We start from the raw sequence: 13186 nt of genomic DNA on the forward strand, positions 1-13186 counted from the left end.
CAGTAAAACTTCAGTTCTCTTATTATAGGATTTTATATTTCCCTGTTATTTGATCAAACTTTTTATAAAGGCTTTGTGGGTTACAAGGTCTTTGTGGCAGCAATTCAACTCTGCTTGTCCAAAAGCAGCCACAAAGGTTTGTAAACAAGTGGGCATGGCTGTGCTTCAATAATACTTTATTTACAAAAACGGGGTGGGCCAGATTTGGCCTGCTTGCTGATGTAGCCTACCAACCCCTGGTCTATCTGATCAAACCCAAATGCTTCGCTCTGGCACCTCAGCAGAACATTTCATCATTTGTCTCTGCCTAATCTTTTATTATTCTCAACATTAAGTCTAGTTCCAGTCCAAGTGTCCTCCCATCTCCCAAATGCTCTGCTCATTCTTGCTTTCAGGACTTTGCATATGTGGATTCCTCATCAGCCTCTTCCCTACATTCTGCCTTTCCAAGTCCTACCCATCCCTTAAGGGTCTGACTATACCTTCTTCATGATGCCTTTGTGGTTAACTCGAAAAAACATCCCTTTCTCCTTTTTTCTCAAGCTTTTGTGACTATCTGTATCTCTTAGTATAGCAAAATATTTTGAACTTATTGTGGGGTCCTAATAAGTCAGTAAGTTAATGAAACCAGGAAGAAGCCAGGCTGGCAGAACAGGGACTTAATCCCATTTGTAACTCCTTTGTGTAAAAAAACCACAACCACTATCTTGCAACTCTAGAAACAAAAGGCATGTGGGTTGCAAGATGACTAAGAACAGCAGAGTGTTTCCCTTGGGCACCTAAAGAGGAAAGGCCTGACAGTAAAAAATTATCCCAATGTATACAGCATAAGCTCACTTGTACATAGATCTCTCCAGCACTGTCCTATAAAACCCTCTTGTGGGGCACAGTGGCTCACACTTGTAAATCCAACACTTTGGGAGGCTGAGACGGGCAGATCATGAGGTTAGGAGTTCGAGAACAGCCTGAGCAACATGGTGAAACCCTGTCTCTACTAAAAATAAGAAAATTAGCTGGGTGTGGTGGCACGCCTCTAATCCCAGCTACTCAGGAGGCTGAGGCAGGAGAATCTGGGAGGTAGAGGCTGCAATGAGCCGAGACTGTGCCATTGCACTCCAGCCTGGGGAACATAGCAAGACTCTGTCTCAAAAAAATAACAACAACAACAACGATAACCACCCTCACACATTTCTGCCTCTTGGCAGATAGCAGCTCTCTTACTACTTTTGCTGCTATAAACCAGCATTCCCTTAATAAATTTGCTTCTGTTAATTTATTTCTGTCTTAGTAAATTCTTTTACCCTCCCATATTGTCATTACACACATGGCACTTATTTCAGGCACTTCGGTCAATTATAGTATGACAAAACACTAGCTTATATAGGTTTCTGTCTTTTTACTGTTATTAAGAGACAGGGTCATATGGCGAGGCATGGTAGCTCACACCTATAATCCCAGCACTTTGGGAGGCTAAGGCGGGCGGATCACTTGAGGTCAGGAGTTCAAGACTAGTCTGGCTAACTTGGTGAAACCCCATCTCTACTAAAAATACAAAAATTAGTCAGGCATGGCGGTGCGTGCCCGTAGTCCCAGCTACTTGGGAGGTTGAGGCAGAAGAATGGCTTGAACCTGGGAGGCAGAGGTTGCAGTGAGCAGAGATCATGCCATTCGTACTCCAACCTGGGTGACAAAGTGAGACTCTGTCTCAGAGAGAGAGAGAGAGAGAGAGGGAGGGAGGGAGGGAGGTGGGGGGAGGGAGAGAGAGAGAGAGAGAGAGAGAGAGAGAGAGAGAGAGAGAGAGAGAGTCTCACTCTATCATCCAGGCTGGAGTGCAGTGGTACGATCATGGCTCACTGTAGCCTTGAACTCCTGGGCTCAAGAGATCCTCCCATCTCAACCTCCCAAGTAGTTAGAACTATAGGCATGAGCCACTTAGCCCAGCTAATTAATTTTTTTTGTAGAAACGGAGTCTTTCCCAGGCTGGTATTAAACTCCTGGCCTCAAGCAATCCTCTGGTTTTAGCCTCCCAAAGTGCTGGGAGCCTGGCCTCTAATTGTCTTTTTCAGGCAAATCTTGACTGGATGGCAGAAGCAGAAGCCCACTCAGAGCTAGATTTACTGTAAAGCTAATTAAACTTTAGCTTTAGAGACCTTTACTTGCTCAAGTTCCTGTACTTCATTTTGTATCTATAATTGTATATTCTCCTACTTAAAGAGGGCCTCCAAATTTGTACAAGCTTCAGGGTCCATAAGCTCTGGGCTCATCACAAGGTCTTGTACGAAGCTGGTACAGCAGAGATTGCTAATCATCCCTCACTATTCATTTTCATTGCTGGAATGCCTACCCCTCAGGTTGTTGCTTAAGGAAGAAATATACATGTCTTATTTAAGTCACTGGTTTTTTGGGTCTCTTTGTAATAGCAGCTTAGACCTTGCATCATACGCTGGCCACAGTATGATGCAAATATTAAGTGCTCGATAATATTTATTAAATATTATGTGGCCACTAACTGCTGGGCATAGTTGCACTTGTAGTCCTAGCTACTAGGGAAGCTGAGGCAGGAAGATTGCTTGAGCCCAGGAGTTTGAGACTAGCCGTCTCTAAAACTAAAAAAATTTTAAACAGTTTTAAATGTGGCCATTAATTAGTACTCAGAATCAAAGGCAGTGATCTGTCTAGAGAGTGTGGGCAGATGGTTTTTTTATAAAAGGGAAGGAAGAGCCATTAGGAGATATTTTAGGATATGTTTAGGAGGAAGAAAGGATATATTTTGTCCGGATTTTCAGCTCTGATTTGAAGTCTTCAGCAGATAGTCTTTAGAAGATCACAGTGCATTGTTTTGAGTATGCCATTAATTAGGAAATTGATGCAGACCTATATTCAGAATCATTCAGCTCCTCGCTTTCCCAAAGAATTTTTGCTACATTTGCATTTTATAGAATATAGAGAGAATAGGATATATTTATGCCATAAAAGAATGTATAGAATGCATAGTTATAACTACATTTTCTCTTTTCGAGAGGCAATTTACCTTTAAGGCAAATTGGAGTAGTAGATTGTATGGGTGACCTCATTAAAATGGACCACTTCCTTTGTTCACTTGGGCACAAGTTATCAATACTTTGCTTACCAACTCCCATCTAACTCAGCTCCCTGTTGCATGATGGGTGCGTTGTGCTTCATTGTACTATTCTTTCTACTTTTAAGACTAAAATTTTCCATAATAAAAAGCTTAAAAATTACTTAGAGCATTTGTAAAATATTTAGATTTCCAGGCTCCCCCACCACCCCACCCTGCCATTTGGAGATTCTAATTTAATAAATCTGACATGGGATTCAGGAAACTGTAATGTTAATAATCTCTACTTTTGTCCAGCCCCAACCCCTAGCCCTCACCCTCAACCCCATGATGTGTTCCTCAGACCACTCTGCGAAATACTCTTAATAATATATCTGTTTCATTTCAAGTAACACTTTGAAATGGAGATGTTCTTCATTACAGATACTTGTTATTCTATTAGACATTTTGCTTTGATTTTAAAATACTACCCCCACAGAGAGATCCCTTTAATCATCCAAAAATGACCGAATATGTTATCTATAGATCTTTCCCACTGTTCTGAAGGTAGTGAAATTGCCAAGAAATTTGTCAACTGACACATGAGAATACATCTGATTCCCTGTACTTGTCAGAAACCTCTAGGTTCGAACCAGATTTGGGGCTTTTTAATGATCTTCACCGTACTTCTAAAATGTGTATAACCTGCTCTTGAGCACTCTTCATATTTTGCTCTCTTCCTTTACTCTTGTTTTGCTACATTTTCCTGTTTCCCTCCTGAGACAACCCTGTACTCAGAATCAAAGGCAGTGATCTGTCTAGAGAGTGTGGGCAGATGGTTTTTTTAATAAAAGGGAAGGAAGAGCCATTAGGAGATATTTTAGGATATGTTTAGGAGGAAGAAAGGATATATTTTGTCCGGATTTTCAGCTCTGATTTGAAGTCTTCAGCAGATAGTCTTTAGAAGATCATAGTACATTGTTTTGAGTATGAGTGGTTATCCTGTATCACAGTCTTTCCCATTCTCCTCAAGACTTCTCTGCAGCACATGACCGTGTCTCCTATTTTAGGAAGGAAATGGAACCCCAGTAGTAAATTCCCTTCAGCTCTATCTCCTCCACTTCTTCTTTCTTTCAATCACTAAAAAAGGAGTCCCTCCTTTGTTCAAGGCCCACCCTTCTACTAGATCTCTTTGTTACACCTTTTTGCCCATCTTTTCTCTCTTCCATACTTACCTTCTTTGTGGAAATAGAACACTTTGGTTAAGCTCTTCAGTCTTGTTCTCTTGTTCTATTATTCTTTTCTCCCTTTCCTCCTCCTCCCTTCCACATGCCTTCTCAAATTCTACTGTATTTCCTTTTTCAGCCTAGCACTGCAGTGAAGAGAGACAGTCCCTGTCTTCCAGGAGCTTAGAGATTGGTGGGGGCCACAGATTAATAAAACAAGGAAGAGAATAACATTTCCGGAAAGACAATAGCACATGCAAAGGCACAGAGGCCAGAGCAGTACAGCTCTTTCCATGAATAGTTTCAAGTGGTTAGAAGGACTGGAAGCAGATGTGGAGGGTAGGGTGCTGAGATTGGAGAGAGAGAAAAGGGTCACATATGCCATGCTAACAAAGCCTTATTTGCAGTGCTAAGAGACTGGAATTTAGTCAGTGGGCAGTGAAGAGTTCTCTAACAGTGGTGAAGAGGAAAAGACTGATGGGGACTTAAATTAGAGGCAGGGCAATTAGTTGAAGATTATTGTATAAGTCCAGCTAAGAAGTAAAGAGGACCTAACCTAAGGCACTGGAGATGAAGAAGATTTTTTTCTTTAACATTAGCTTTAAGCAAATTGATTATAAAGTTCCTTGGTGTCATTTTCTTCATGCTTCCCGTGTTTAGGGTTTGTTGAACTTCTTGAGCCTATGGATTTATAGTTTTCATCAAATTTACAAAATTTTCGGTCATTATCTGCTCATTATTATGTGGTCATTATTTCTTTTTTTCTGGATACTCCCTTCTCCTTTGGAACTCTAATTACACATATATTAGGCCACCTGATGTTGTCTCAGGGCTCACTGGTATCTTCTTTTTTCAGTCTTTTTTCTCTATGTATTTCATTTCTTACTGTTTCTATAGCTATGTCTTCAAGTTATGTAGTCTTTCTTTGGCAATGTCTAATTTGCTGTTAATCTTATCCATTGTATTTTTCATATCAAATACTAAATTTTTCATCTCTAGGAGTTAGATTTAGATCTTTTAAAATACCTTCCGCTGAGCATGGTGGCTCATGTCTATAATCCCAGGACTTTCGGAGGCTGAGGAGGGTGGATCACATGAGATTGGGAGTTTGACACTAGCCTGACCAACACGGAGAAACCCTGTCTCTACTAAAAATACAAAATTACCCGGGCATGGTGGCGCACACCTATAATCCCAGCTACTTGGGAGGCTGAGGCAGGAGAATCGCTTGAACCTGGAAGGCAGAGGTTGCGGTGAGCTGAGATCATTCCATTGTACTCCAGCCTGGGCAAGAAGAGCAAAACTCCATCTCAAAATAAATAAAAAAATAAAGCACCTTCCATGTCTCTACTTATTATTTTCAATCTTTCCTCTAGCTTCTTGAACATATGGAATACAGGTATAAGAACTGTTCTAATGTCTCTGTCTACCAATACTATCTTCTCTATAATTCTTATCTGTTTTTATTGATTGAATTTTATCCTCGTTATAGATCATATTTTCCCGTTTCTTTGCAGGCCTGATGACTTTTTTTTTGAATGGCAGACATAGTGAATTTTATCTTGTTGGGGTAGTACTCTGAGGATTGTTCCTTCCGCTCTTTTCTGGTGCTACTTTCTCCAGCCTCAGGTAGTCTCTTCAAACTCCTGTTCTGTTCAGTACTAATTTCAGGAGGGGGACCAAAGTATAGGAAACAGGGTGTAAAAGTCCATGACATAAGTGGCTGGGCGTGGTGGCTCACACCTATAATCCCAGCTACTTTGGGAGGCTAAGGAGGGAGGATAATGAGGTCAACAGATCAAGAACAACCTGGCCAACATGGTGAAAACCTGTCTCTACTAAAAATACAAAAATTAGATGGGTGTGATGTCTGTAGTCCCAGCTACTCAGGAGGCTGAGGCAGGAGCATCGCTTAAACCTGGGAGGCGGAGGTTGCAGTGATCTGACATCACACCATTGTACTTCAGCCTGGTGACAGAGAGAGACTCTATCTCAAAAAAGAAAAAAAAGGTCCAGGAGGAAGTAAATATGCTTAACTTTCTAAATTCCTCATATTGTTAGGCTAACAAAATTAAGTCTAACTAGGATTATTGACAGATCTTAAGGAAATACAACCATGCTGTAAAAGAACTGAAAAAGGATGATCAAACTTTAAGGGAAGGTCAAAGCCGATGACAGGAAGGGTCAAAACCAATTCACAAGTAAATGACCCAGGAAGTCCCTGGATGATTGTTCTCTCTACTCTGGAGTCTCTGGAGTCCTTTCTTTATTTGCAGGACGAAATGCTAACTTTGTTCCAGGTCTAAAACAAAGTTTACCTCCTAAATTGTTTACCTTCTAAATCTAAAGGTGATGACCTTATCAACTCTAATCCTCTCTTAAGGGACCAATGTGATTTTTGTATCTCACTGTATAATTCAGAGAAGCCTGGAAAAACATTTTCTTTGTACACTTGAAAAGTTATTTGCAATTAAGACGTTACTGCTGAGCTCATACTTCTGGTAACTTGCCAGGGGTAGATTCCATTGACAATTATGAGTGTATGATTTCTTAATTTGGAACTTTTTATTTAAGGATGAAAGTATGGGAAAATGTAAGCTGTTCCTGGAATATGATGAATATACTTTACAAATCAACACACTCTTTCAGAGACATTTTTCTTTACATAAAAGAGCAACTAGTCAACCTTAGCACATTTTTAAAAAAGTGTTTAATAGCAGAAGCTCCAAGACTACCCCAAAGTAGTCACATTCCAGCAAGCTTAGGAGGGAAGACAAGCCAAGAGAGCTTTAAAAAACAAAAACTGTAAACCAAAAAGTGTCTAAGACAGGTCTCAATTGATTTAGAGGTTTACTGTGCCAAGGTTGAGGACATGTCCAGGAAAAAGAGAAACAACTTATGGCAGATTTGTGGCTTGTGTTGTTGTCCAAAGAGGATTTTGAGGACTTCAGTATTTAAAGGCGAAAGAGCAGGCAGGAGGGGAAAGAGCGACAGCCAATTATGCATTTATCTGGCACTCAGTAAATCTGGATTTTATGGAGGGGAAAGAGCGACAGCCAATTATCCATTTATCTGGCACTCAGTAAATCTGGATTTTATGTGAGATAACAAATATAGAGTAGAGGAAGAAGTCAAATATGCATTTGTCTCAGGGAGGGAAGAAGGATGATTTCTATTCTTGCCTTTGTCCTCTACCTGAGAAGCTGTTAATTTACATTATTAGGGTGAGGGATATCCCCACTTGGGGATAGTCATGGCCTTCTATATTGAAGTTATCTGTTTAGAAATAAAAGGAAGTCAGTTTTTTGCATGATCAAAACTTTTTCCTTTGGCATAGTGAGTTTGGGGTTCCAAGATTTTATTTTCCTTTCACAAACCCAAGCTTTCTGTTGAGCCTTCTTTTTAGAGACCTTAAGTGACTTTCTGACTTGGCCATAGAAGAAAGGAGGAAACTGTCAATAACTCAATGTTGCCTTGCAGGAGGCACAAGAACATTTGACAAATGCTGTTCCTACTTTGAAGACCAGCTGTTCTCTCCTCAGATATTTTTCAGTCAAAGTAAATTTCTACATCCCTTTAAAGAGCCACAGCTTTTCTATAATAGAGAAAACTGATACCAGCTTCCAGAGAGGAAAAAGCTTAAATCTTTTAAAATCTATTATCTGTCAGGAGAAAAGAATATGGCCTGCACTTTGAAGTATTCTGTTTCTAGGCCTTCTCTCACTTGCTTAGAAACTTTACTCCATCCCAATCTCCCCTCCAAAGCAGATGTCAGTGAGAAAGATGGGAGACAGCACAAAGACATTTTTCTGATGGTGATTCCCAGATGTGAGCTGACCAGAGTAATGAAGTGCAGCCGTACTATCAAATCCCAGGACTATTAGGCTCTGAGTTCTCTTGATACATGCTTTCAAGCAGTTTTAGCAAAAGAGGCCTAAACAGCCAGATGCAGTGGCTCATGCCTGTAATCCTAGCACTTTGGGAGGCTGAGGCAGGCAGATTGTCTGAGCCCAGGGGTTCAAGACCAGCCTGGGCAACACAATGAAGCCCCATCTCTACTAAAATACAAAAAAAATTAGCCAGGTGTGGCAGCATGCACCTGTAGTCCCAGCTACTCGGGAGACTGAGGCAGGAGAATCGCTTGAACCTGGGAGGTGGAGGTCGCAGTTAGCCAAGATCACGCCACTGCACTCTAGCCTGGGTGACAGAGCAAGACTCCATTTCTAAAAAAAGAAAAGAAAAAAGAAGCCTAAACTTATGAACAGGTGACCAAATTCCATCTTTTTGACCATTACCCTCTTGTGGTAAAATGTCCTTATCTCCCCAAATCAAACATGATTTGTGGATGGGTTGTGACTAATTCTCATCAGTCTCAGGCTAGGATAATTAAAATATAACTGGGTTTTAGGGTTTTGTCCTAATGTAGTCATCCTAATATTTTAATGAAGGTGATGATAAGAACAACACAATATATGCAGCTCTGTGCTTGTAAGTGATATGATGAGGGATTTTTAGAAACAAGCTGTAAGGAAGGCTTGACAAGAGGCTGAGTATGGTGTGAGCAGATAGACCAAGTTGTATGGCAGGGAAGGGAATGGGTAGTCTGAACATTTTTTGCAGGCAGATTTCAAAGCGGTACTTTAGTAGTTGGGGTCAAGAGGCTCTGAAGTGGGCATTTTAAACGCAGAAGTTGGGAATAGCTATGGAATGTAGCTTGGAAAATTACTACTTCTACCATGGCTAGAAAAGTTACAGGTGGAATTCTAGTATAGGCTGGGAGTAGAAAAGGAAGTTATCTGAAAATAACTGTAAAAGCACGATCCGTGTGTAAACCCATGCCAAGCTGAAGTAATATGATTGTGTTTGTAATTAATTGTACATTGGTTCATTAATATTGCTATAAAGTAAATGAATTCAGGCTCTTTAAAAAATCTCCTTACCATTGGTCTAAGTAATGTAGATGGCAAACGGATGTTATTACAGGGTGTCAGCTATGAAGGATTATGGTATTAATGGTCATTAAATGTTAACTAAAGTAGCAGCAAGTAGAACACGTGGGAAATGTGGGCAGAGGGAGAGAAAGAATTTGTAAAGGCAGAGGAAGGAAAACATTTTCTGGGCTATCCCCTCAGAGGAGTGGCTGACTACGATCTAGAGGTCAGTGCTCATGCCACAAAAAGAAAAGAAGCCAGCAGATATAGAGAAGACTGGAAAGACATCCACTCCTCTGACCCTACTGGTTTTAGGGAGCAAGTTTGGCAGGCTCCAGTTTGGTCTGCCCTGGAAAGAAGGAGAATATGGAACTTCATGGTTTGACTTTTTGATTTCTATTTTTTTAAAACCTCTGATTCCACTATCAGAAAAATATATAAAGTTACAAAAGATGGATGAAATGTAAATTTTTTTTTTTTTGAGATGGAGTTTCGCTCTTGTTACCCAGCCACTGCACCCGGCCTTATTATTATTATTATTTTGAGACAGATCTCCCTCTGTCACCCAGGCTGGAGTGCAATGGCATGATCTCGGCTCACCGCAACCTCCGCCTCCTGGGTTCAGGCAATTCTCCTGCCTCAGCCTCCTGAGTAGCTGGGATTACAGGCACGCGCCACCATGCCCAGCTTGAAATGTAAATATTAAAAGAAGCAGGCTGAGTGTGGTGGCTCATGCCTGTAATCCTACCAACTTGGGAGGCTGAGGCAGGTGGATCACCTGGGGTCAGGAGTTCAAGACCAGCTGGGCAACATGATGAACCCCTGTCTCTACTGAAAACACAAAAATTAGCTGGGTGTGGTGGCACATGCCTGTAATCCCAACTACTCAGGAGGCTGAGGCAGGAGATACGCTTGAACCTAGGAGGTAGAGGCTGCAATGAGCAGAGATCGTGCCACTGCACTCCAGCCTGGGTGACAGAGGGAGATCTGTCTCAAAATAATAATAATAATAAGGCCGGGTGCAGTGGCTCACGCCTATAATCTCAGTACTTTGGGAAGCTGGGAAGCTGAGGCAGGTGGATCACAGGGTCAGGCGATCAAGATCATTGTGGCTAACACAGTGAAACCCTGTCTCTACTAAAAATAAAAAATAAAAATATTAGCCAGGTATGGTGGCACATGCCTATACTCCCAGCTACTAGGGAGGCTGAGGCAGGAGAATCCATTTGGGAGGCTGAGGCAGAAGAATCGCTTGAACCCAGGAGGTGGAGGTTGCAGTGAGCTGAGACTGCACCACTGCACTCCAGCCTGAGCGACAGATCGAGAATCCATCTTAAAAAAAAAAAAAGCCGGGGGCAGTGGCTCACGCTCAACACTTTGGGAGGCCGAGGTGGGCAGATCACAAGGTCAATCAAGACCATCCTGGGCAACATGGCGAAACCTCGTCTAATTTAAAATACAAAAATTAGCTGGGTGTGGTGGTGAGTGCCTGTAGTCCCAGCTACTTGGGAGGCTGAGGCAGGAGAACTGCTTGAACCCAGAGGTGGAGGTCGCAGTGAGCCGAGATCACGCCACTGAACTCTAGCCTGGTGCCTAGCAACAGAGAAAGACTGTCTCAAAAAAAAAAAAAGAAAAGAAAAAGAAAAAAAAAGGCCAAGCACGGGGGCTCACGCCGTAATCCCAGCACTTTGGGAGGCCGAGGCGGGTGGATCACAAAGGGGGTTTGAGGCCAGCCTGGCCAACCCGGCAAAACTCCATCTCTACTGCAGATACAAAAATTGGCCAGGCGTGGTGGTGGGCACCTGTAATTCCAGCTACTTGGGAGGCTGAGGCAGGACAATTGCTTGAACCCAGGAGGTGAAGGTTGCAGTAAGCTAGGATTGTTCCATTGCACTCCAGCCTGGGTGACAAGAGCAAGACTCCATCTTAAAAAAATAAATAAATAAAAATGAATAAATAAATTTTTCCTTTTTTAAATTTTTTTCTTTTGTAATAAATAATTTTTAAAAACAAAAAATAAAACCAACCTCAAATGCAGATCATTAGTCAGTGACCGAGTGTAAAGATTTATTGACAATACCTACCTTTTCCACTTTTGTTGAAGAAGACTGGGATTGAAGAAAGCTAGTGGTTCTTTAGAATCTGAATTTTATTTTATTTTTTGAGACAAAGTCTTGCTTTGTTGCCATATTGGCCAGGCTGGTCTCAAACTCCTGATGTCAAGTCATCAGCCTCCCTTGGCCTCCCAGAATGCTGGGATTACAGGCATGTGAGCCGCTGTGCCTGGCCCAGAATGTATCATCCTTAAGATTATGTCAGCCTTTGCCCTTGTTCTGCCTTTCTAGCATATTTCTTCTCCTATGCCCTACTCACTCTCTGGCCATCCCAATTCTGTAGTCTTCCAGGGCTTTAGGGCATTCTTTTATCCATTCATTCAGTAAATGTTTATTGAGTATCTGCTATGCATCAGACACAGCATTAGGCATTGGAGATACACAGTGAGCCAGAGAGATATAGTTCCTGCCCTCGTGGAGCCTATGCTTTCACAAAAGGATGGTGAAGTTCCAACAAAAGAAATATATCAAGGCACAGTAAGGTAGGAAAAATTTCCCCACAGCAGATTAAATAAATTCCTAGGATTCTTCACATATGAAATTAGATTGGGAAGCTAGTGGGCTACAAGTTACTCATCACTGGTCTAGATTGGGTAGAGTCAAGGAAAATAAGGTTGGAGGGGCTAAGACCAATTTATGGAAGGCCTTGAAACACAGTTGTAGACAATGATGAAGCTTCCACTTTTTCTGATCCTTATTTAGAGACAGAGTCTTGTTTAGTCACCCAGACTGTTGTGCAACCATAGCTCACTGCAGCCTTGAACTCCTGGGCTCAAGCAATCCTCCTGTCTCAGACTCCCCATTAGCTGGAACCACAGGTGTGCGCCACCATGCCTAATTATTTGTTTTTGTAGAAACAGAGTCTCACTGTGTTGCCCAAGGTCTCAAACAATCCTTCCACCTTGGCCTCCCAAACTGCTAGGATTATAGGCGTGAGCCACCATGCCCTGCTGATTCTTTCTTAAAATTCAGATTCTAGGCTGGGCGTGGTGACTCACGCCTGTAATCCTAGCACTTTGGGAGGCCGAGGCAGGTGGATCACTTGAGATCTGGAGTTCATGACCAGCCTGGCCAATATGGTGAAACCTTGTCTCTACGAAAAATACAAAAAAATTAGCCGGACATGGTGGCTATAATCTTGGGAGGCCGAGGCAAGAGAATTGCTTGAATCTGGGAGGCGGAGGTTGCAGTGAGCTGAAATTGCACCACTGCACTCCAGCCTGGGCAACAGGGCAAGACCTGTCTCAAAAAAAAAAAAAAAAAAAAAGAATGAAGAATGATACATTCTGTTTGTTTTGTACTGTTCTTAAAAACAAGGTCTTACTCTGTTGCCTAGGCTGGAGTGCAATGTCATGATCGTGGCTCAAGGCAGCTTTGAACTCCCGGCCTGGAGGGATCCTCTTGCCCTGGTCTCCCAAAGTGCTGGAATTACAGGAGTCAACCACCACGCCTGGCACAAGGATGATACATTCTGAGCCTAAGGGTGAGACAGCTTTGTGGGAATTTGTGTACAGAGAAAATGATCACAGCTAAGAAAGGGGGAGAATTAGAATAGTATTCAAAGAAGACCAATATGGCAGGAACCTGAAGGACAGATTAAGTCGGATGAGGCTGGAGTCAGGAAACCAAGTAAGGAATCTGACATAGTTAGTGGCCATGATAATGGACCAGATGCAATTCATCAGAGGGACACCCAGAGGTGAAATCTACTGTTCTTACAAAGGACAAAAAGAGTCAAAAGTGGCTTTAAAGTGCCTGGCCAGGCGGGTGCGGTACCTCACACCTGTAATCCCAGCACTTAGGGAGGCCGAGGCGGGTAGATCACAAGGTCATTCGAGACCAGCCTGGACTACATGG

General features: G+C 42.1%; 1 protein-coding gene across 38 annotated transcripts in view; it reads right to left on the bottom strand.

Annotated features, from left to right (window-relative positions):
* ASIP (agouti signaling protein) overlaps positions 1-13186 on the bottom strand; it is a 210955-nt gene that overhangs the window by 156730 nt on the left and 41039 nt on the right. The window contains exon 3 of one of the 38 annotated variants that reach the window (XR_013535049.1): positions 3411-4119. The exons of the other annotated variants lie outside the window; for them this stretch is intronic. The gene's annotated coding sequence lies outside the window, so the exon portion shown is untranslated. Of the gene's footprint in view, positions 1-3410; positions 4120-13186 lie in introns of those variants that run through there. 38 annotated transcript variants of the gene reach the window in all.

The sequence above is a fragment of the Callithrix jacchus genome, chromosome 5 (genome assembly GCF_049354715.1).
Source record: "Callithrix jacchus isolate 240 chromosome 5, calJac240_pri, whole genome shotgun sequence".
Taxonomy (NCBI): domain Eukaryota; kingdom Metazoa; phylum Chordata; class Mammalia; order Primates; family Cebidae; genus Callithrix; species Callithrix jacchus.